Genomic DNA, 21912 nt, shown 5'->3' with positions numbered 1-21912 from the left:
AATATATCAAATATTAAAATAATTATAAAAAATTTAATAAAATCTAAGAGTTCTAAATTATAAATTAATAATTCATGATAAAAAATAATTGTTTTAAGTAAAAGTATATTTGCTAATATTTTTTATGTAATAGATTCTAAACTTATAGGTTTATATTGCATTTATGGTGTTAGGACCTAAAATGTTATGCAATTTTTAATATTTAAATTAAACATTAAATGTATCTTATTTTGTCTAGATATATATATATATATATATAGATATATATACACTAAAATAACAAATAACTACATGCTCAAAAATAGATGATTTTTTTATGGCTAAACCACTTGTTTTGCAATTTTCATCCTTATATCTCACTTTGTGCAACTTTTCAAATGATGAACAGCAAAAAGGAAAGAAAACCAAAATACACAATAAGGGATGAATGAAAAAGTTTCAAAGCAAAGGATAGATTATCTGTGCAAACTATGCTTAAAAATAGCCATGAAAGACCATGTTTTGGCCAACTCAAAGCTTTCAAGTCAATGAGAAATTCTCACTGAGAGTTGAAACTTTACAGAATTTTTGTGTGTGCACTCAACAGATATTAGATAGCAAATTTTTGTGCAGAAGTACTCTCAATCGGCCAAAAAATACAAAGCTGAAATAAGATTCTTATAGAGAAAGAGCGCAGTGATGATTGATCCCAAGTCCAGTTCATGAAATGAAGCTAGATTTATTCTCGTTCAATTTAGCTTCCTCAAATGAATTGAAGCTTTGGTCAATCTCACAGGAATTTATGCATTTGCACCTCTTATCTCCGGAGTGACGACCACCTTGCTACTGTGGACTCCGTGTTTGAGGCATATTCATTGAGCTATCAATCTCATTTCATCTGCAGTTGACACAAGCATTTTCATATCTAGTCAGATCACAGTGAAGAAGTGATCAACTCGTTGAGTATTCCGCACTTCTGGGTGGGAAGAGGACGCATGATTCGGCTCTGCACATGAGGATCACAGAAGAAAATTTCACTTTCCACACAGCTCTGGATACTCTCTAAAGTCTAAGTTTGTCTCAAAAGTTAAACTTGTCCATTCATGTTCCTAAACGAGAGCTTTACAAAAATTATGAAGTCCATAACAGGGAAGAGTGGGAAATATTGGCTGAAGCGGGAGCACGAAACTCTTGCTTAAAGAAGCGAAGAGGAGATGTGTAAAATATAAATAGAAGGCCTTGTGTGGAAATGCCATTCTTTTAGTTGCTCTGATGTGTGATGCATGTATAAGGTGGCCTAACTGTGGCTTACCTAATGAACAACTGAGATCAATAACTGCAAGGATGGAGATGCGAAATGACGCAAGCCTTATAACTTGAATAGATGAAATGGGCTTACATGGCAACTTAGATTGCTTCCGTGCTACAGTCTATGCAACATCAATTCTATCAAATCTGATAGTGGAAGGTAAAAGGAGCTAATTGCACATTTACATCATGCCATTAACATTTCTGCACTAATTGGCTGTGCTTACCTACAAGAAGGACCCGTTTGCAGTTGGCAAAGGTTTCGCTTTGGTATGAACAAGAATTAAATCTAAGCATGTCGAGCAAGTAGATTGTGCGATAGAACTCTATTCCGGTACTGGCTCGAAGAGCACCTTCTTCACAAACCCCGCCATGGCTGTCAGTGACGAAAACCCGTCAGTGTCCTTGTAGAAAGCGTGCATGAGCTTCGCCATGTTTAAATGGATTCTCTTACAGGACTTCGGGACTTCGGTGACGCGCAGCACGTCGTATGTCAGCTGTTGCATGGAATTGTCGACCAATTCCTGCAGATGAGCGATGGCCATGGCCTCTGAAGGCACACATGGGTGCTCCTCCATGTAGATCTGCACGCTCGATATCTTCCCTTGGCTGGCTTCTCTCTGAAATACGACATTGGCATTGATATTTCCTTGACAGTTCATGATTGAAACTTAGCAATGCGACTCTTTTGAGGGTTTAACGTTTCGAAGATAGGATCTCAGGTTGTAGGGGTTGTGGAGAGAGTCGATTACCTTCATTCCTTGGATGTTCTTGAGGATGCGACCTATGCGGCTAACGAGATGCATGACGAGATGGTAGTCATAACTGTCAAGCACATCCTCATCGAGCCTATGGCCGGCGAAGAAGAGAGTGCTACATACAATGGGCTCTAGTGCGACGGAGATTTCAGCGACTTCCATATACTCGTCGAAGGTGGGGACGTAGCCGGACTCTGCCCATTCGGCTTCTTTCAAACCTGAAGTGATCAATTTGTCCCACTGCAGAAAACAAGTCAAAGCACAGGAAAATCACGTTAGACAAGTCTATCCCAACCTTGTTCAATTGATTAAGCCACAAATCAAACACGTTTACACTGAAGAGAGGTGTAGGCACAAAGTCTCACGTAATGCTTGAGATGATGATGTACGTCTCGTTTCTGTGCCATGAATGCCTCCTCGGCGATAGTGTTCACAGTCTTGTACAGTCCCATAAAGAGAATCTTGGCTTGCTCAGGTAGTCCGTTGATGAGCTCGGGATTCCACGTCCTCACGGCCTGCACAAAAACCCGAAGCTCTTCCACGGGTGTACCGTCGTCGAAGTAGTCGTCTAGAACGGTGCTAAGCACGCAACAGCGTGCCCAAACGAGCCTCGCCTGCACCATTTCGGGCTCAAACATGGTTGCAGCGCCTGCGAAGTAGCACTCCACGGATTTCTGTCTAGCAAACTTGAGGTCTCTAAATTGGCAGCTGGCATTCCATTTGATGACCTGCTCGAGTTCCTTCTTGTGAAGAGCTTGGCACATGTTGAAGTCGGCTTTGGCCAATTTGAGAAACACTTCGTTGGTGACGGCCGGCATTTTGTAGAGCGACTTGCCAATCCAGATATCATCAATCCCACATTGGTCCAAGTAGGTGCGATGCTCAAGACGAGGAAGGCTAGCATACCAGGGGAATGTGAGATTGTACTCCACCTCGCCCGCTAGATCCTTCGAGATTATCCTTTTGTCGAAGCATTCATTGCTTTCATGCTTGATTCTCAAAAAGTTTCTGGAAAAGGTTCTGGCCTTTTTTAGGAGTGATTCCCCTGAGAAGAGCGTTTGCGATGCTCTGCTGAGGTTAATGATTCCCGTGACGGCTTGGCTGGACTGGCCGGCGAAGCAGAAGAACTCACCATCTTTGAAAAACTGTCTGAAGCAGTCCTCCTTGACATCGAATCCGTGTGTGCGGAGAAGGCGGAAGGCCATGGCCGTGCTGTCCACGTCCTGCAGGGGCGAATTGCTGGCCCAGCCAATACCACAATCCTTCCAGTATCTGCAAGCAGAAAGATTCGTGACAAAGAATAAGTTCAAGGCAAATTCTCAATCGTGGAGTCCGAACATCACAAATTGAATACGTCTTGTGAAATACTCCAAATCAAGTCTCTCATGGATAGAAGTCATACCGGTATACATATTGTAGACAGTCCCCGACTTCTCGCTCGAAGTAGCGGGATATTCCCAGCCTTTGTAGGCGGTCTACCATCCACAAACGCTCGAAGAGATCAACGGGGTACACGTTTGGACAAGCGTGGTCGAACTTAATGAGAAGCTGGTTCACGTAGTCGAAGCATTTGACATCTTTTGTGTACACAAGGATTGTAACCTTTTATTTTAACCTGCATGGATGCGGGTGAATACAGAAAGGAGCCATTCTCGGACTGTAGCTGGAGGGGCTTGTTCCAGTCCACTTCCCGGTGCAGGCCTTCCAGAGAATGCAGCAAAGTAGTGGGGTACTTGTACACCATCGCCATAGAAATCCTGCTCAAATCAATCACAAAACAATTTACTGCTTCCAGTTCATTGAATGCAAATGAGAACACGTTTTAGCAGATTGGCCCATTCAGCAGTGCTTCTGTAGAGGCCTGGACATTAACGCTAATTCTGTGATGACATTTCGACAGTGAGGAGTTGATGAAGCAAGATGGCTCACTTTTTCATTTTCTTCTCTCTTTCAGCCGAGATTTGTTGCAAGATAGTGGCATCGTATGGTAAATCCAGTCCCAGTGCCTTGGCATCTTCCATCATCGCTGGGAAGACAATCTCAAATCCAATGGGCATATGATTGGCGTCATCTTCCTCCATTTTGTAGATGTTACATTGCAGAAACTGGATTCCTGGACAGATTCCAAGCCCAAGATAGTTCAGAGATGTGGAAACAGTGTCTTAATGTGTGAACGGAAGAGCAAGTATGTTGGAGGATTGTGAGAGAGACAGAGAGCTCGAGTTTGTGTACTTACCACGCTCTACGTTCTGAGCCCCAACACCCCAAGTTTTCAGGGCAATTACGCAGGCGAGAGTGTTGCAAACGCGATCGTATCCAAGGAAAAGAGACGGTTCACCTCAATCGCCATCTGGGAGCTGATTATCCATAATCCACTGCAAAGACCGATGGAACTGAGGGCCATGTGAGCAATCCAGCGCTGGCACTCGCGCTACCCAAGCTGTGTCGTATGGAGACATGGATATTTCCCCCAGTGTCATATTTCGGAAGTACATTCTGATTTCCTCAATCCACTCGTTCATCTGTACATTCTCAGTCACCTTTTGTGGCGCAGAGCACACGCCATGCACCAAACGTCAATCTCAAAATCCTTGTAAAGATGAACGCGAGCAAAATAAGGTCAATGATTATTATCATCTTGATTATCAAATTCTGCCATGAGTCAATAAACTTTTGGGATCACGTCTCTACATGCAATATTATTTTATGAGGTGACATGGTTTTAGAAAACATTGCACACCCTTGGTGAAAGAAACAAAGTCTAGTAAGAGACTTGCAAATAATCGCGTCTGGTACCTGTAACAAACATCCCGTTCTTTGTAAGGTTTCTGACCATATGTCTGGTGCGTACAAAGTAGACTGGAAGTTATCAATGGATTTTTCCATTGGTACTGCAACAATAGCCAACGAATATGATTAGAAGCACTGCGGAAGTGCAAAATGTGTTTTTCCTCGAGACAGCTAACTTTAACACTCATGTATCACACATCAAATTCTACACTACTTACCCCTGTTTTTCTTTTTATTTTTTATTTTTTATTTTTTCCCTAGCCTGTACGAAGAAATATTGACAGCCAATATAGAAACACACATCTTAATTATAACATGTTTGTTCAGACATCTACGACGCATTAAAGTGAATTGGATTTGTGTGCCTGAATCAATGACTCACTGCTGTAAGACTGCTTCTTACTCGGAAGCCTGTGAGTAAGGGACCCCTCTTGCAAGTGGCCGTTTGAAGAAGGATTGATGCCGGAGGGTCCAGTTACAATCCTGTAAGATCCGCTACCTGGTGAAGAAATTCAGATTGTTTAGTTCATGAGAGTTAGATAAACGACCGCAAAAGAAGAACCCAAAAGAAGGAATTACAAGACAGAAATGCAATGAATGTAGTTTAGATTCATTTATTTCGTTTTTTCACCTGTGTTGTGCTCGAATCAAAAGGGTATGAAATATGAGAAGATGTTGTGAAACAATTAAACGTGATTGAAGACGTAATTAAACGTGTTTCATTGTGTCTAACGACTGTGAAAATTACAATTTTCTAGCAAGCCTAGCAAACTATTATAGTCCGATTTTAGGTGAATTACACAGTAACAATGACTCAATCGTGTCTACTCAGTTCAGCTTATTCTTATGGTTTTAAAGATTACCAGGAGAGCTCTGGAGGACTGATTCAGTAGGTCGCAAACATCGACGCTTCTTTAGGCATTGAACTGCAGCAGGAATTCTAAACCTGGAAGACGCCTGGAAAACGTAGAGGCTACTTGCGAAAAGTCTGAAACGAAGACGTGCTTGACGTACCGCCACAAGAGCGATTCTGTATCAAGGTGCTGGAAGCCATCTCAATCAGTCTTAAGAATCTCTATATCGACGTTGAGACTTCGGGTACTGTCTCCGCTGGATATATGAGTCTGATGATTCGATTTTACTCCCTTCCCCAACTTGTGTTACTCGATGTGTAGGAAAAAGCCACCCCCGTACCTGAACGGCCCGCCACACAATGAAATCACTTTAAAAAACACATGAAACGACAAGGAGTTCGTTAGGAATCTTCAGCGAACCGATACCAAGAATTGCGCGAACATCACCACCAGCAATGACTTGATATGTAACCCCAAAAGATGGGAGTCGAAGAGTGCATGTAACATCCTGCGCAGAAGTTTCTGTAAACTTGTTGAACCTAGCATGACGTAAACCGCACATGTATACATTACTTTGGCGGGTCCTTAGCAGATCTGACATGCATTCGGTATCATGCTCACACTACTCGTCATCCTAGAGTCTGCTTGAACTCTCCCAATGCATGTTCAAGACAATGCAGACTGAGAAACCTGGAGATGAACACCACCTTGAGAACCCACCACTTCGCAGAACACAACTGAGCCTGGTCACCAAGCATGCATCACCTGCTTCAAGTTTCGGAAGGATTCAAACTAGCATCCAGTCATCTGCAGAGATGAAGTGCCGATAGACCATCACTTTCGTGACACAAGCCTTGAAGCAAGTCACAGCAGCTTGACGAGCATTGCAGTCTTCAGCACTGATTGAGGCTGCGGAAACAATCATCTAGTGATTGCTTGCAATCCTGAGCTGCCTGTGAGTCAGCCTGTGATTGAAGTCATTAGATCGATATCATGTGACGGGGCAATGTGTATATGTGTTCCTCTCTAAAGGATCGAGCCAACTTGATTCTCAAAGTGATCAGATGGATCCGCCGGTCTCCAGCAAATTGAGCGTTGAAATGGCCAGATGCTTTCCAGCTTCAAATTTCAACCGACGTCATTTGGCAATAGCATTCATTCCTATCGCAACTACGACCCACACGAAAAAACCCCTGAGAGTAAAATGCGGAGTGAGAAATCATGACTGAAACAATTGTTGTCGAAACATGTAACCAAGAACAGTAAAAATATACCATGCGGGCATGCAGTCTAATCAGTTGGCAGACCTGCACACTTGTCCCAGATTAAATCGTACGATTTTTCCAGGGCTATCTTAGTTATGCAATCCACCAATTAATGGACATTCAAAATGTAATGGACCATAGTTTCTTACTTTTTGTAGAATAGCTAATATAGGAAACTCTGAGATAAATTTTTGCGAAAATAAGTTAAAGTGTTTTATTCAGAAATATATCGCAGAGATGCCACAGTGTTGTTTCAATGTGTGGGTAAAAATTGTTCATGCTAAAATAAGAACATTCCAAGGTTTCAAGGTTCAACAAATCACCGCCTTAAATCACATAGTCATGTTTTCATTTTGATTATTCCAAGTGAATTTACCTTTGTCAGTGTCTCAATCCCTTTTTCTTTTCTTTTCTTTTCTTTTGTCTTCTGAAACTAAGCATTTTTTGTTTAGTGCAAATAAATTTTACTAACCATTATGAGCAGCATTACACTGAAAATTACTCTGGTAATAGAGTGAGAAGGAAGTGCATTCAAAACGTCGATGTTTCCTGTCCTCAAGTATATTTTGCAAAATATACTTTCCCGTAACAGTATGTTTTGCAACTACTCATAATTTGACCATAATTCTTCAATACTTTTGTAACTTCTATAACTTACACACGAATAGCTTCCTCTGTATCAAAGGAGTCTTGCCGCTAACAAAAAAATAGTATTCAAAGTTCATGCTCGGCGGGCTTTACAACCTGTTTCATTATTGAATAAATGCTTTTGGTTAAACAGATCGTGATATTTCATTGCACATATCTACACAAAAAGATATTTCTCCGGAAGTTTCTCCGAAGAAACCCTTGCAGTTGATTCCTGATAACCACTTCGGTGGTCTCGAGAGAGACACCCGGTGTGGCCTCAGAAGCGGAAAGAGCAGGTTGTATGTGATCACGGACAATTTGTAGACACAAGAATTGGCTGGGTTTCAGGAGGCTCCTTTCATGCAAACATTACTGATCCCACGATTGCGATCGTGGTATGCACGCGTTCAAACTAAGAAGTGTGCAATCATCTCGTCAACCTTTACGACCATTGTCAGCTACTTTAAGCCCTCGATTCTCATGCCCGCCCACTAGATTTGTAGCCCAAATGATTGCAATCCTTGGTGTGTAGCCTTTTCTGATTCTCGCCAATCTGGGTTTGAAGCTGCTCCCTCATCGATGTTGCCCCAGCTCGAATTTGGTCGCGCATGATTCCCGAGCTAAACAGTTGATGCTCGGATGGAAAATACAAACTGTCTTTAAATTCACAGTTGGAATGTTTTAACTTGTGCATCTCAAATTATGCGAAACCTGGCACCGGTGTAACAGGTTATTTTGGCCAGGTAACAGCATTACACTACAAAAGAACAACAAAAAGTTCTATTAAATAAGTGGTCTATTCAAAGTCTAACTACAACAATCAGAGATATTTATGTATTTTAATTGTGTATAGATATATATATATATATATATATATATATTTATGCACACAACTGCCATTTATTTCCTTTGTTATTCTGAAAATGCAAGTCTTCAGTGTCACATAGTACATTTTTACTTAGTGTTTATGTAAGCCTAAACTGTTCTCTTCTACCAACTTTTCTAGTAATATAAAGTATAGTTGAGTGTCGCTCATATAAAATATATATTGCATGACATTAAGTAATTCAAAGAGCTATAGCCAGACAGAATTTTCAAATAAAATGTTATGGTAAACATGTTTTCTGTAGTACTTTTATTCTCTGTATATTTTCATTTTTTATTCTTTATTCTTTTTGAAAAAATATATTCTTTTATTTGAATGTACTTTACAATAGCTATGAATCATATGGCACATGATCAATTTATTAATCCATTCTAAATTGATTGCAGGGTATCATATGGCAGTCACATGAAATTACAAGCAAACATCCAATTTTCAAAATTTGGAGGATATCATCAATACATTCAATAACATGACATTCAATGCATAAACTTGGATCATTGTATGGTACCACATAACACACAATCAAACATTAATCCATTTACTTGCACATATTCAATCTTATCTTCTGCAGTAACCACACTATCTCCATAAATACATGGATAAAAAGATACATTGGTTAGCAATCAACAAATGATCTAAAAGTTGATTTCTTTTGAAGAGGAAAAAAAACCCTAATTACAGATCATAAGGGATTTGAAGAAGGAATCCAAGTGTCTGGATAGCATTAAAAAGGTCTCAACAAGGATGGGTTTGTTGTGACTTGCAAGGCAACAATACAACCCACGTGGGTCACTTGTCCCCAAAATCCACATACCCACATCATTGTATTGGCCCTTTCCAAGCACTTGCAGCCCGAGTCTTTCAAAATGAAGACCATATTCCACTTCAATAACAAAATAGTAGCACTTGAAAATATGTGTACTTTGTTTGGTTCCAAGTCCATCAATGTCTTAACTTTGAAAGAAGTTTGAACCCTACCCAAAATTACTTTGCTGTCTTGCTTATATATGTATGAATGTAAATGTGCAGAAGCTCAAAAAATAAAATATCTAACATCCCTTTCTCAGTACCCCATATAAATGAGATTTGTGAGTGTGTGTTTAATTTTGTTTTTTAGTTGTAAGTAATTACTTAAAATAGAATAACTTATCTTTTAAAGTGTACATCATGTATTTGTGTATTGTTCTTGTATGGACAAATAAATTGAATTCTTCAAACATATTATATATTATTTTAAAAAATAAGGTATGGTATATATATATATATATATATATATATATATAAAAGAGAGAGAGAGAGAGAAAAAAAAAAGAGAGAGAGATTAAATTGAATTCGAAATATTCTAATTGTATATATAGTGCTTCCTATAAATTATTCTAATTTTTTATAAGATATATCTTTATTCATTTATACAATTTTAAAATTTTGATATAAGTTTTTTATTACAAAAGGGGCAATAAATGTTTTGAATTCAAAGTACATAAAAGTTCTAAACAATCAATGATAATATGAAATATTATATTTCTATAATCAACCTCAAATACCATCATTACCAAAAAAAAAAAATCTTATACTTCTTTAATTTTGGTTAAGAAACTAAATTTAACTAAAATATATTTATTTAAATCATTCATTCTATAAATACAATTTAAAATAGTTTGGATATAAGATTTTGATTTTTTAATAATAATAAAATAATTTTATATTATAAAATAGTATTATATATATATATATATATATATATATATCCATTAGATTTTAAAAGATTTATTTTATACTTATATATTATAAAAATAAATAAAAATACTTCAACTGCAACTATGTATTTAATACATTAACAAAAATATATTAATATTGATTAAATTAATTTTATTAATTATTGAAGCTAGAATATAATTAGAATTTTAAAATTTATATATAAATTAATAGTATAATATATTAAAATAAAAGGAAAAAGAATAAAAAAATAAAAATTAATTAATTCAAAAAAAAATTTAAAAATTAATAAAAAATATACTTTTTATTTTCTATTTATATGCATCCATATTAAATACTTTTGTAGATACATTATTATGTGGTTGGAAATTAAACTAAAATATTGATAGTTAAAAATAGCTAAATTTTAATAAAAAATTTGTAATGTGTTTCTTCTTTTATTCTCGTAGATTAGTATTATGTGTCTTTGAAGTTACAAATACTATAATTGGCATTGAAACTTATATATTGGAAATTTTCTCATATTTAATCATTAATAGGATAATTTTGTATATATATATAAAAGTGAGTTTAATTTTGTTTTTTTAGTGAAGTAATTACGTTATTAAATTGTATCTATTTCCTAGCATCAAACTAAAAGAGACTAAATAAAAATAATACGATACTACAATAAAAACATATATATTAAATTAAAATATAATAATGGTTTTAAACATCAGTATTCAATAAAATAAAATGAATTGTTTTCTCCTTAGATGTAAATAATATTTTTCACTTCAATAAATTTATATTTTATTGATAGAAATTTTTATTAATTTAATTATATTTAATGATTTTTGAGATGTCTATTTTTTATGGTCACAATAAGTAATAATTTTAAAAAATTAATATTTTTTGTTCATTGGAAGTTATTAAAAGAAAAATTAATAATTAATATATTCTTTTATATTATTTAATTAAAAAAATAAAATATATTTTTTATTTAAAATATAATATATTATTTTTCATAAGTTATTAAAATATATTTATAGAAAATTTATAATATAATTTTTGAATATTTATATTATTTTAAATATTTAAAAGCAAATTTTATTAGATTATATCACTACATTTTTTATTTTTTATTTTTTAATACATGGTTTCAAGATTTGTAATATGTATAATTTTTTATTAATTTTTTTAAAACTATCTTAATGTCAACTTTTATTAATTTATTAGTTTTTAATTAAAGTAACAAACATAAAGTTTATATTCTTTCGTAAACTTAAAATAGTTTAAGATGTTGTTTAAATTACAAACAACAATATTATCTAAAAATTCTTAAAAAACAACATTCATTATACATTAAAAAATAATTTGTACATTTTTAAGTCCAAAAGGCATAACATTATATTTGAAATGTCCAAATTTGGTTCAAAATATTTTACTTTATTCAACTCTTTCTATATTGTATATCAAATTGTATGTTCTTTGTAGATCTATTTTTTTTATAGATCTTTGCTTGATTCAATTGATCAAAAAGTTCCATTATTAAAGATAAAAGATAGCTATTTTTGATAGTGATCTTGTTAAATCTTGTCTTTTATCACTTGTTAAATCTTCAATAATCACTAGTGATCTTGTTAAATCATTTATAGTGATCTATTTTTTTTCTTTATAGACAAAATAAAAGCTCCTATTAGAGATTTTGAATGATCTATAAAGTTTTAGGCTACATTTTCATTAATATATTTTTTGAATGAAATCAACTTGTTTTATAAAAAGGTATAGATTTGTCAAAATGGCAATGGAGCAGCTTCTTAAAGATCAATTTACTAATCATTATTATAATACTCTAGAACAATATTTACATTCTTCTTCTCAAAGATTTCTTAATAGTCTTTACATTAGCTTGAAATGTTGCTTGAAGTCTTTTTACTATCAAAAATGAATCTAGTATAAATAATAAAAGATGATCTTTCTTATGCAACATGCATTAAAGTTCTTAAATCTACCAATAAGAATTAGATTGTATCAAACTTATTAATTTTTACTTGGAAAATAAAATTTTGAATTATATATTATAAAAAAAATAAACCTTTAAAAAATCTATTTTATTTGAGGATTATAATTCTTTAGCCACAATAAACCTAAAATAACTAGATGAAAGATCTTATAATAATAAAAAATCATTAAGCTATTATGACTACTAATTATTACATTCAAAATAATAGTTTCATGAATAACATCTCTAGAAAACAACAAACAAAAATCTATATCTTTTACATGTACGAGCTTAATTTTCTATACTAAAAATGTTTGTTATTATTTTAAAAAAAAAATCAATAATACAAGTGTAATGTAGTACATATAGACTATGCAATAGTATTGCCAAAGATAATACAAAAAACAAATTACACATTCAAAATTATAAAAATAACACAAAAAAATCAGATATACTCAATCACAATATGTATGTGGTTTATTTTCTCTTAAGCTATATTCATAAGAAAATTTTCTATTTCTCAACACTAATAATGCCATATCCATGGTACAATGTGCCCAAATAACCGAATTTATTTTTGGCATTTGAGTCCTATAAATTCATTAAGATTGGAATTGGATGAATTGAGAGAGAATAAAAGATTATAAAAATTAATGCCTTACTTGATCTTTAGTGGTAAACCACTTTGGAGGAGAAAAAAGGTCCGACCTTGTCCCATATCCAATGACTTAGGCCTTCCCCATTGCCTAAGAAACTCAGTACTTTTGCATAGGAATGGTGGAGCCTTTCACCCCTTTGTCTCTTTGATAATGCCTAAGGAATAAAAGAGCCTCATAAAAGGCTTTGTGCTATCATAATTGATGTCGAAATAACTCACACTTTCCTTTATTTCTCCATTGTTATAAGTATAATGAAATAAAAAATCAACCAGCTAATATATATATATATATATATATATATATATATTATATCAATATAAAATAAAAATCAACATCTATAAGTGAATTAAATAAGAAGGATTATTTGAAACATACCTTCACAAAGATCAAAGACCACTATTTACTCCACTTCAATGTAACCACAAAACCACCAAGAATACAACACAAGACATTCCATAGAAATAGAATAAAGATAACAACCAAAACAACCACACAGGCTAATGTATATCACTTACAATAAGTCAAAACCAATGACCATATACTTAAAAAAAACTTAACACATAAAAATCAATCAACTTCAAATAAATCAAATAAAAACAAACAATAACACAATTGCCACCTCTTGACAAATGCACCAAAATATGAGTCCAAATTCCACCATTCAATAAAATTGATGCTGTACATCAAGTTTAAGAGGTGGAATGGAAGAACTTCTAATTTTTTAATTGCTAAGTTAATTTAAATCTTAATCTTTGTAATTTAATTAATTTTAAGCCTTTCAAGCAATAGTCACCAATGTCAATAAAAAGATTTAATAAATTTTTCTATAGTCTTTTAAGGTTATTTGCATGATCTCTACTTAAATCTCAATAGATTAATTAAGATCATTTACATGATCTTTAATTATTAATTTTTATGTGATTATAAAATTATAATTAATTAGTTGAAACTTATGAATTATTATTCCTTAAATAACTGATGGTAAAAGTAATTGATCAAGTTATTACCATTAATCCATAATAAAAGTAAATAATCTTAGAGATTAAATTAAAAGTAAAAATTAAAAATAAAAGAGAAAAAATTAAATATTAAAAGTAAGAGTTAAAAGTAAAAGAGATATGATTAAAGGTTAAAAGTTAAAAATTAAAATCCAAAAGTTGAAATATAAAAGTTACAAATTATTTTAAAATAAAATTGAAAGTGGGACTAAAGAGAGATAAAAGTAAAGGTACTTTGGTAACATCCAAGAATTAAGGGCAACAAATCCTTTCTACTCCAAAATTTACCAAAAACCGTGATTAGCTCTAAATAGAATGATTTTAAGTTTGTTGCAAATTTTTCTTAAAGGTACTTTTGTTCCAACAAATTTAAATTCAATCGAGTACCAAAGCCACCAGAAATGCTCTTTCAAAGTTGAGTAATCAAGTTTTCTATGGCAAGCAACCTCTCTCTACATGCAAATTAATCAAAAATTAAATTCATCTTTAAATTCAATAAAATCTATGCCATTAGAAGCTTAGCTTAAAGAAACACTTATTTTTTAAAATTTTATAATAATCTAATCAAGAAACACTGAGAAATGTCTTTTCAAAGGTGGATGATCTAAACTGCTAAAGCAGCCGACCTCTATGCATTCAAAATTCTACCAAAATTTCGCCTTTACTCCAAATCGATCAATCCTTATCTTGTTGGAAATTTAACACCAAAAACTACAACTACAAAATATTTCACATTGAAACTCAAAAAATTAAATGACTTATTGAGGAAAATCTAAGGATCTTAAAATCCTTGGAGTATTTAAAAGGTCGAGGGAGTTATCTACCACAATGACATATGTCTTAAAACTCTTGGAGTATTTAAAAGGTCGAGGGAGTTATCTACCACAATGACGTATGTCTTAAAATCCAATGACCATCATTTACTACTCAAGATCCATACACACAACCACAAAGTTCACAATGACATTAAAAATCAAAAATGAAATTAAGATTAGGATTTAGGGCCAAAATTTGACATAGATTTGTCCTTCATCAAAAGAGAAGAGAGAAAGAGGGAGATTGGGGAACCAAGCCACTCTTATACAATTGAATGGTGGCTTGTGGGAGGGCGGCCACATCTCCACCTTTGATCTCAAAGTTCCTTAATGTAGATCTATGGCCTTCATTCACCGAAGAATTAATTTCGTGACCAAGGCTGATGGCTCTTGTAAGTAATGAAGAAAGTACTTTTTGGTAAATCTAACTTCACTATTGTGTTCAAATCACCTTATTATGCTGAGATCAACTACTCATATGCCTCAATCCATGCTCATTTGCAATTTTTATAAAAGTTTTTACCTACAAGGATCTTGGCAATTCTTGTAAAATTCTTCAAAATGAGAATTTCATTGCTCCACTTGTATTTTGAATGAGAGAGTACTGATCTTGTTTTCTTTACTCCATGGGGTGAATGCGGTGCCACCATTGCATTTGAAAGGCTTCTATTAATTAGAAGAACCACTATGCTGCTTGAATTTGTTGAATTTAGAAGAAATCTTAAAACAGTCATTGCTAAATTTTATTAGATCTTTTAAAAAATTATAATTCTAATTGACTCTAAATCATATGAGATGATTGTAGGTGAACTCATAGGCTCTTCGTCAATCCTCATAGTAGTGACTAACAACCTCCAAATTATTAAAACTAATTAAGTTGTTATTTTAATTTTCTAATTCTTTTCACTTTGGTCCTAATTAACCTAACTCAAGGAATTAGGCTATGATTTATACAATAAAAGGTTAAAATCCTAAAAATTCTATAAAACAAAATTTTATTTATATAAATCTTAATTTAACATAATCAATTATCATAAAATAAAAAAATAACAAAATTTTAAATTTTGAATTATAATTGAGAGTTCACATGTAATACACCATTTGTCGGCTTTTTGCCATGCAAATAGATCGGAACTTTGAGTCTCTTGCTAATAAGGCTAGTACCTTGTCCAAAGGTACACAATGAATATAAATGCTTAAGAACAAGGTTTTGGAAAATATATATATATATATATATATATATAAAATATAAAACTATAATACTTAATTTTATCTACTCTATTATAAATTTATTGATTTTATAATTTAAAAATATTAAAATCCATCTTTTCTTCTCAATTGGTGTTGATTTGGAGCATTATATAAAAATGATTAGAAATTAAGAAGTAAAAAATAAAAATAATTTTATCTTCTTTTATCATGCAGACTATATTTGAAGCCCAAATCAGAGGACAATGCTGAAGTCGCTACTATTAATAGTGTTATTTCAGACATAATCAAAGGAGTGAAATGGAAAGAAGCTACATATCAAGATGCTTATTTCAAGATCATTATTGATTGGCTGAAGTTGGATAATATGTAATATCAAGATTGCCATCTTAATGATGGCTTGTTCTATTTTAAAAAAGAGATTTATATACATGACAATGCTATATTTTGGACGTGCATACTTCAAAAGAGATATGACATTCCAATATCTAGATATTTAGAGCATGAAAAGACTCTAAAAAAGATCTTAAAGGCATGATTTTGGAAAAAAATTGGATTGTGATGTTTGAACTTTTACATACTCTTGCGAGTCATGCAAACATAACAAAGCATGCAACGTAGCATGTCTTAGACTATTGCAGCCAATTCTATTATCTACAATATCTTAATACAATATAACAAATAGATAAAAGAGATGAAGAAATTATTATACTACAGAAGATCTTATTTCAAATATTATAGCAAGTTATCTTAGAACATAGACAATAGTCCAAAAAAAGTAAAATTAAAGGTATAAATGCTAAATTTTTACAAAGTAGGCTTTTATTTACTTTGTGAGGCCATAAATAAGACAAAATAAGAGTAGATTAAAAAAATAAAGTATATAGATATATATAAAAGGAAGTTAGGACTTGATTTTATGAAAATTAATTCAAAAATGTAAAATTTGATATCCAAAAAGGACTAGAAATTAGACCGTGAGGCACAAAATCGAGCACCTATGGCATCTTCAAGATTCTTTTATAAATCAAAGAGTGGAATTAGAGAGTAAATGTAAAAGATTTTCTTTGAGCATTGATTTTGAGTGATTTAAGTATGTAATGAATTTACAAGAGCTTTGCAAAGTCATAGTTGTTTTTGGTGACTTTGATATTTGTGAAATTAAAAGGTATAATGTTTTGAAAAATTTCATGAGTTTGGTAGTAGATCTATAATTCAAATTTTGAAAACCTATGAGAGTAGTTTTTTGGAGTATATGCTATAAATTTGAGCTTGATTGGATAGTTAAATTGAAGGTTATTGAATTTTAAGTAGGTTGAAGTCTCAAAAATTGGACTTTGAAGGATAGTTAGGATTTCTAGGACTTTCAACAATCTACTAGTTGGATTGAAGTAAAATTTGTATATAAGAGTAATAGACTTGATTTGCTACACATATGTGAAATTTGAAAATAATTAAATGGTTTATAATAAAGATTTTAGCTTTCAAAGTTTAACATTTAGATTGGAATAGGAGGCCAACCAACAACGGAGTAAATTTTAGGATTTTTCTTTTATTTGGTAAGTACGATTAACTTAAAATTTCATGTACTTGTTGCTAATTTAATTTTTGAGAAGTGTATAAATATTTAAGCAAGGTCACTAGTTTGATTGATAGATATTAAGGTTTTAAATATTACTAGGATTAGATTGAGTTGTCATAGATATATACATTTATCTCAATAGTTACTTATACAATTAAGTAGAAGTAAGTAAATATAGATTAATTTCATAAAGTCTTCTAGATGCGGTTTTGACTTTAGATGTATTTGTAGGATAGAAACTTGGCCAATAAGATAACTACATGTTGGTAGCTTGTCGAATAAATTAACTTTGTGTAGTAGCTTCTAGAATAAGTTAACTGTGTGTAGTAGCTTGTGGAATAAGCTGACTATGTACTGCGTATATAGATAACTAACCTTATACATTAAAACAAGTGGCTAACAAAGTCAATATATTTTGGAGGTCCTATAGGACGTTGCCATGTAACTCCTAATTTAGAGTATATATAGAGGTAAGAGTAAAGCCTTCTTGTCAATACCTTTCTAGTCCTTAGTCTTGCTTCAAGTCTTTCTAGTCTTCATGTTTTTGACAATAGCCATTTTAATTCAATATTATAATTCTACCTTCTACAAAATTCTACCTTCTACAACTAGGTTCTTGGTGCATTCTCAAGCAAGACTTCATATAATACAACAATGGCGTATTCAAAGCAAGTCTCTATGGATCTTATTATGTATTTGCTATAGACGTTTTACAATCATATTGTAATTGTTGTTTTAGTAAATCGGCTCCCAAAGCAACTTTACTTAGCTGTAGTATGCATTGATATTGATACTCTAATACTTGCTTGAATCTTATTTGATATTGTCTTTTGTCACCATGGATTATTTCATATCATCATTTCAAATCGAGATTCACACTTCATGAGAAGTTTGTGGCAGACTTTATTCAAGCTATTAGGGACACGACTTGCTATGTCTATGGTCTTTCATCTTCAAGCAGATGCATGAACAAAGAGTGTAAATCAAACCTTGGAAGATATGATATGGGCATTCATGGCAATTCATCATAATGACTAGGATGAATATTTGACGCTCTTGAAGTTTACTTATAATAATAATATTCAAGTAAATATCAATGATTCACCATTCTTCATTAATATTAATCAAGATCAAATTATGCCTGAAATTTTCTATTGTTTTAATGACATCAATAACCTGATAATAGAAGTATTTATACAATGGCTTATAACGGCCTGACAAAAAATATAACACTACCTTTTTACTACGTAAAATCAATAGAAGCAATATGTAGATGACCATTGGTAATATAAGACCTTTCAAGAAGGTGATTAGGTGTTATTTTCCAATACTAATTTTCTACTTGCTACATTGATCTAAATCAATAAGTTACCACCTCAATTGCTTGAACCTTTCTGTATTTTTGTAATAATTTCTGATGTTATATATCGCCTCAAGCTTTTATCATATATTTTGGTCCATTCAATCTTCTATATTTTGCAACTCAAGAAATTTTATACTGAGCCAAAGCACTTTTCGGACTGATATTAACTACCACCACTACTATTAATTGTAATTGATGACCAACAAGAGTATAATGTAGACAACATTTTGGAACATCACTACTTCCACTACAACAATGGACATCCACAACTTCAATACAAAGTTCTCTAAAAAGGTTATTCCATCTAATTATCATGGACATATATTTACTGTAATTATTATCTATATGATATGAATAGGTAGAAGTAAATAAAAATAGATTAATTTTATAATATCTTCTAGAGAAGCTTCCTAGAATCTACGTAGATGCTGCTTTGATTTTACATATGTTTATACTTGATTGGTAGGTTAGAAACTTGGTCAACAAGTTAACCATGTGCGACACATGTTGATAGCTTGCAGAACAAGCTAACTATGTGGCGCCCACATAGAAAACTTGCCTTGCAAGTTAAAATACATATTGTACAAAGTCAACATATTTTTGGAGGTCCTATAGAATGTCGCCATGTAGCTCCTAGATAGATGGTATATATAGAGGCAAGAGTGAAGCCTTCTTCATTCTTATCAACTCCTTTCTTACTTCTAGTCTAGTTTCAAGTATCTTTAATTTTCTTATCTTTTGGCAATAGCCATTCCAATTTCTTTCTTAATATATATATTTAGTTATTTCTATTTTGTCATCTTTCTTTGAAAAAAGTCTCACTTATTTATTTATTTTTATCAAGTTCTTGTCCTTGATAGATTGATAAGAATACACTTAGAATATCAGAGTTTTGTCTAATGTTGATTAAGAGTGGATTATCTCTTTCTCTTAATAAGACATAAGCGTATTAGAAGTTGCAGATTATCTTCTTCTAAACTGTTATTGTTGTTAGTATTTTTTTTGTTTACAAGTCCTTTCTTCTATTTGTCTTGAGCGATATTAGACATCTTCTCTTTTCTAAGTGTTATCATGGTACAACTTACTGAAATGAAGAATGCAATGGCACAAATACAAGAACAATTGAGGGAGTTAATGCTTGTGATGCATTAACTCAATTTGCCACTACAAGAAGCAACAAGATTGGCAAGAAGTGTAGATATAGAAATGATTGGAGTTGCTTCAACATGTGCACCAAATTATGTCCCTTCTTCTGTATTGGAACACCCTTCCAGTGTTAGACAACCAAGAATTGCCCTATCCAAGAAGTTTGATGGAACCAGTTCAAAATTTAGAGGATTTATCAATCAAGTACAACTTGTAATTGAACTTCAATCTTAAAGTTATTCAACTCTAAGATCGTAAGTAAGATTCATTAGTACGCTTTTTCAAATTCAACATTATCATGGTTTTTATCTTTTTTTGAATGACAAGATCTAATAATGGATAATCTAGAGGTTTTTTTGGTAGATTTTTGATCCATGTATGAAGAACATGATGTAATTTGTATTACAACCAACACGATCCATATTTTGCGATAAGACAATCGATCAGTAATATTGTATGTTTCACAATTTTGGTAATTTGTAATTGATATCAAGTGAGATGATGCTACACTTGTTAGCCAATTTTTCTACGGATTACAATATGACGTAAAAAAATTAATACTCAACTTACCTGATTTTTAAACATTGAGTCAAGCAATTGACTTTGTTGTGAAGTTCGACAATTATCTTTTTGAATTTCGATTTGAGAACCCTACAAGTAGACCTCAACGTTACTATAATTCAATGGCAACACCAATATCTTTTCAATACATACATTCGAAAGTAGAGGATATGTAAATTGATGCGATACGTATCAAACCTCTTACTGAGTAAAAAAAGACTCATTGTCGTCAAGAAGGACTGTGCTTATATTGTGGAGAACCTAAACACACTGCTCAACATTGGCTAAAAAAATGACAAAATTATAAAATGAGGAATATGGCTATCAAAGAAGATAGTATGTTGGAAAACAAGTTTGTCCAGCTATAATAAGGACCGTACAGCTGGAATCTTGTACAACACCTAATGAAGGTCCTATTTTCTCCTTAGAACCCTCTCCTTGTTTTACGATAAATGTTATTTTAGGACCTAAACATTACAAACCCTTTTTCTTATTAGATTCAAGAGCGTTAACATGTTTATTGGATGAAGAATTTGCTAAAAGACATAGCATATTTTTAGTGAAGAAAACTAAACATGTTCAAAAAGTAGTCATAGATGGTCATCCATTCTCTTCAAGAAATGTTATTCATAAAATTCTTCTTATAGAAGTAAAAACTAATGGTCACAGTAGCTTTGTAATATTTAATATCATTAGATCTCCCCTTAATCCAAATATTTTAGATTTATCATGGATAAAAAAATATAGTCCTAAAATAGATTAAACTTCTCGTAGTCTTGACTTTTCTGAAAGTATAACTAAGAGCGTAGTTAATCAAGTAAAAAGTCATAAGTCTAGTACAATTAAACCTGTATTTGTAGGTGCAAGAGCTTTCTTGCATGCTGTAAAAGAAAGATCACCTTGTGTCATTTATATCGCACATATTTCTATTAGTGGAAAGACTTCAAGTAGCATTCCAAGTCGATATCAAGATTTTTAAGATGTATTTGAGAAGAAGAATATAGATAGTCTTCTAGAACATTGTTCCTATAATTACTCAATTGACCTTCAAGAAAGAGCACAACTGCCATTTAGATCAATCTATAGTTTATTACAAAATGAGTTGGCTGAATTCAAGGAGTACATTGAAGAGAATTTGGTGAAGAACTTCATACGCCATTCCAAATTTCCAGCAAGAGTACTAATTTTATTTGTGAAGAAAAAAGATAGATTGTTGTAGATGTGTGTAGATTATCAAGGACTCAACAAAATCACCATCAAGAACAGGCATCCACTACCTTTAATATCTGAACTCTTTGATCAATTGAATCGAGTTAAGATCTATACAAAAATAGATCTACGAAAAGCATACAATCTGGTATGCATCAAAGAAGGAGATGAATGGAAGACTATATTTTGAACAAGGTATG

General features: G+C 32.5%; 1 pseudogene across 1 annotated transcript; it reads right to left on the bottom strand.

Moving 5' to 3' along the window:
- Positions 1-1328: 1328 nt before the first annotated feature.
- LOC112284330 (ent-kaurene synthase CPS/KS, chloroplastic-like) lies at positions 1329-6854 on the bottom strand (annotated as a pseudogene). The gene is made up of 9 exons (XR_016504029.1): positions 5699-6854; positions 5239-5334; positions 4842-4936; positions 4282-4585; positions 3975-4158; positions 3448-3802; positions 2411-3317; positions 2040-2285; positions 1329-1907 (listed from the first exon to the last, which is right to left on the bottom strand). The product of XR_016504029.1 is annotated as an ent-kaurene synthase CPS/KS, chloroplastic-like (transcript).
- Positions 6855-21912: the final 15058 nt, after the last annotated feature.

The sequence above is a fragment of the Physcomitrium patens genome, chromosome 7, assembly GCF_059467195.1.
Source record: "Physcomitrium patens ecotype Gransden chromosome 7, ASM5946719v1, whole genome shotgun sequence".
Lineage (NCBI taxonomy): Eukaryota > Viridiplantae > Streptophyta > Bryopsida > Funariales > Funariaceae > Physcomitrium > Physcomitrium patens.
This window is presented reverse-complemented; position numbering and strand designations above follow the sequence as displayed.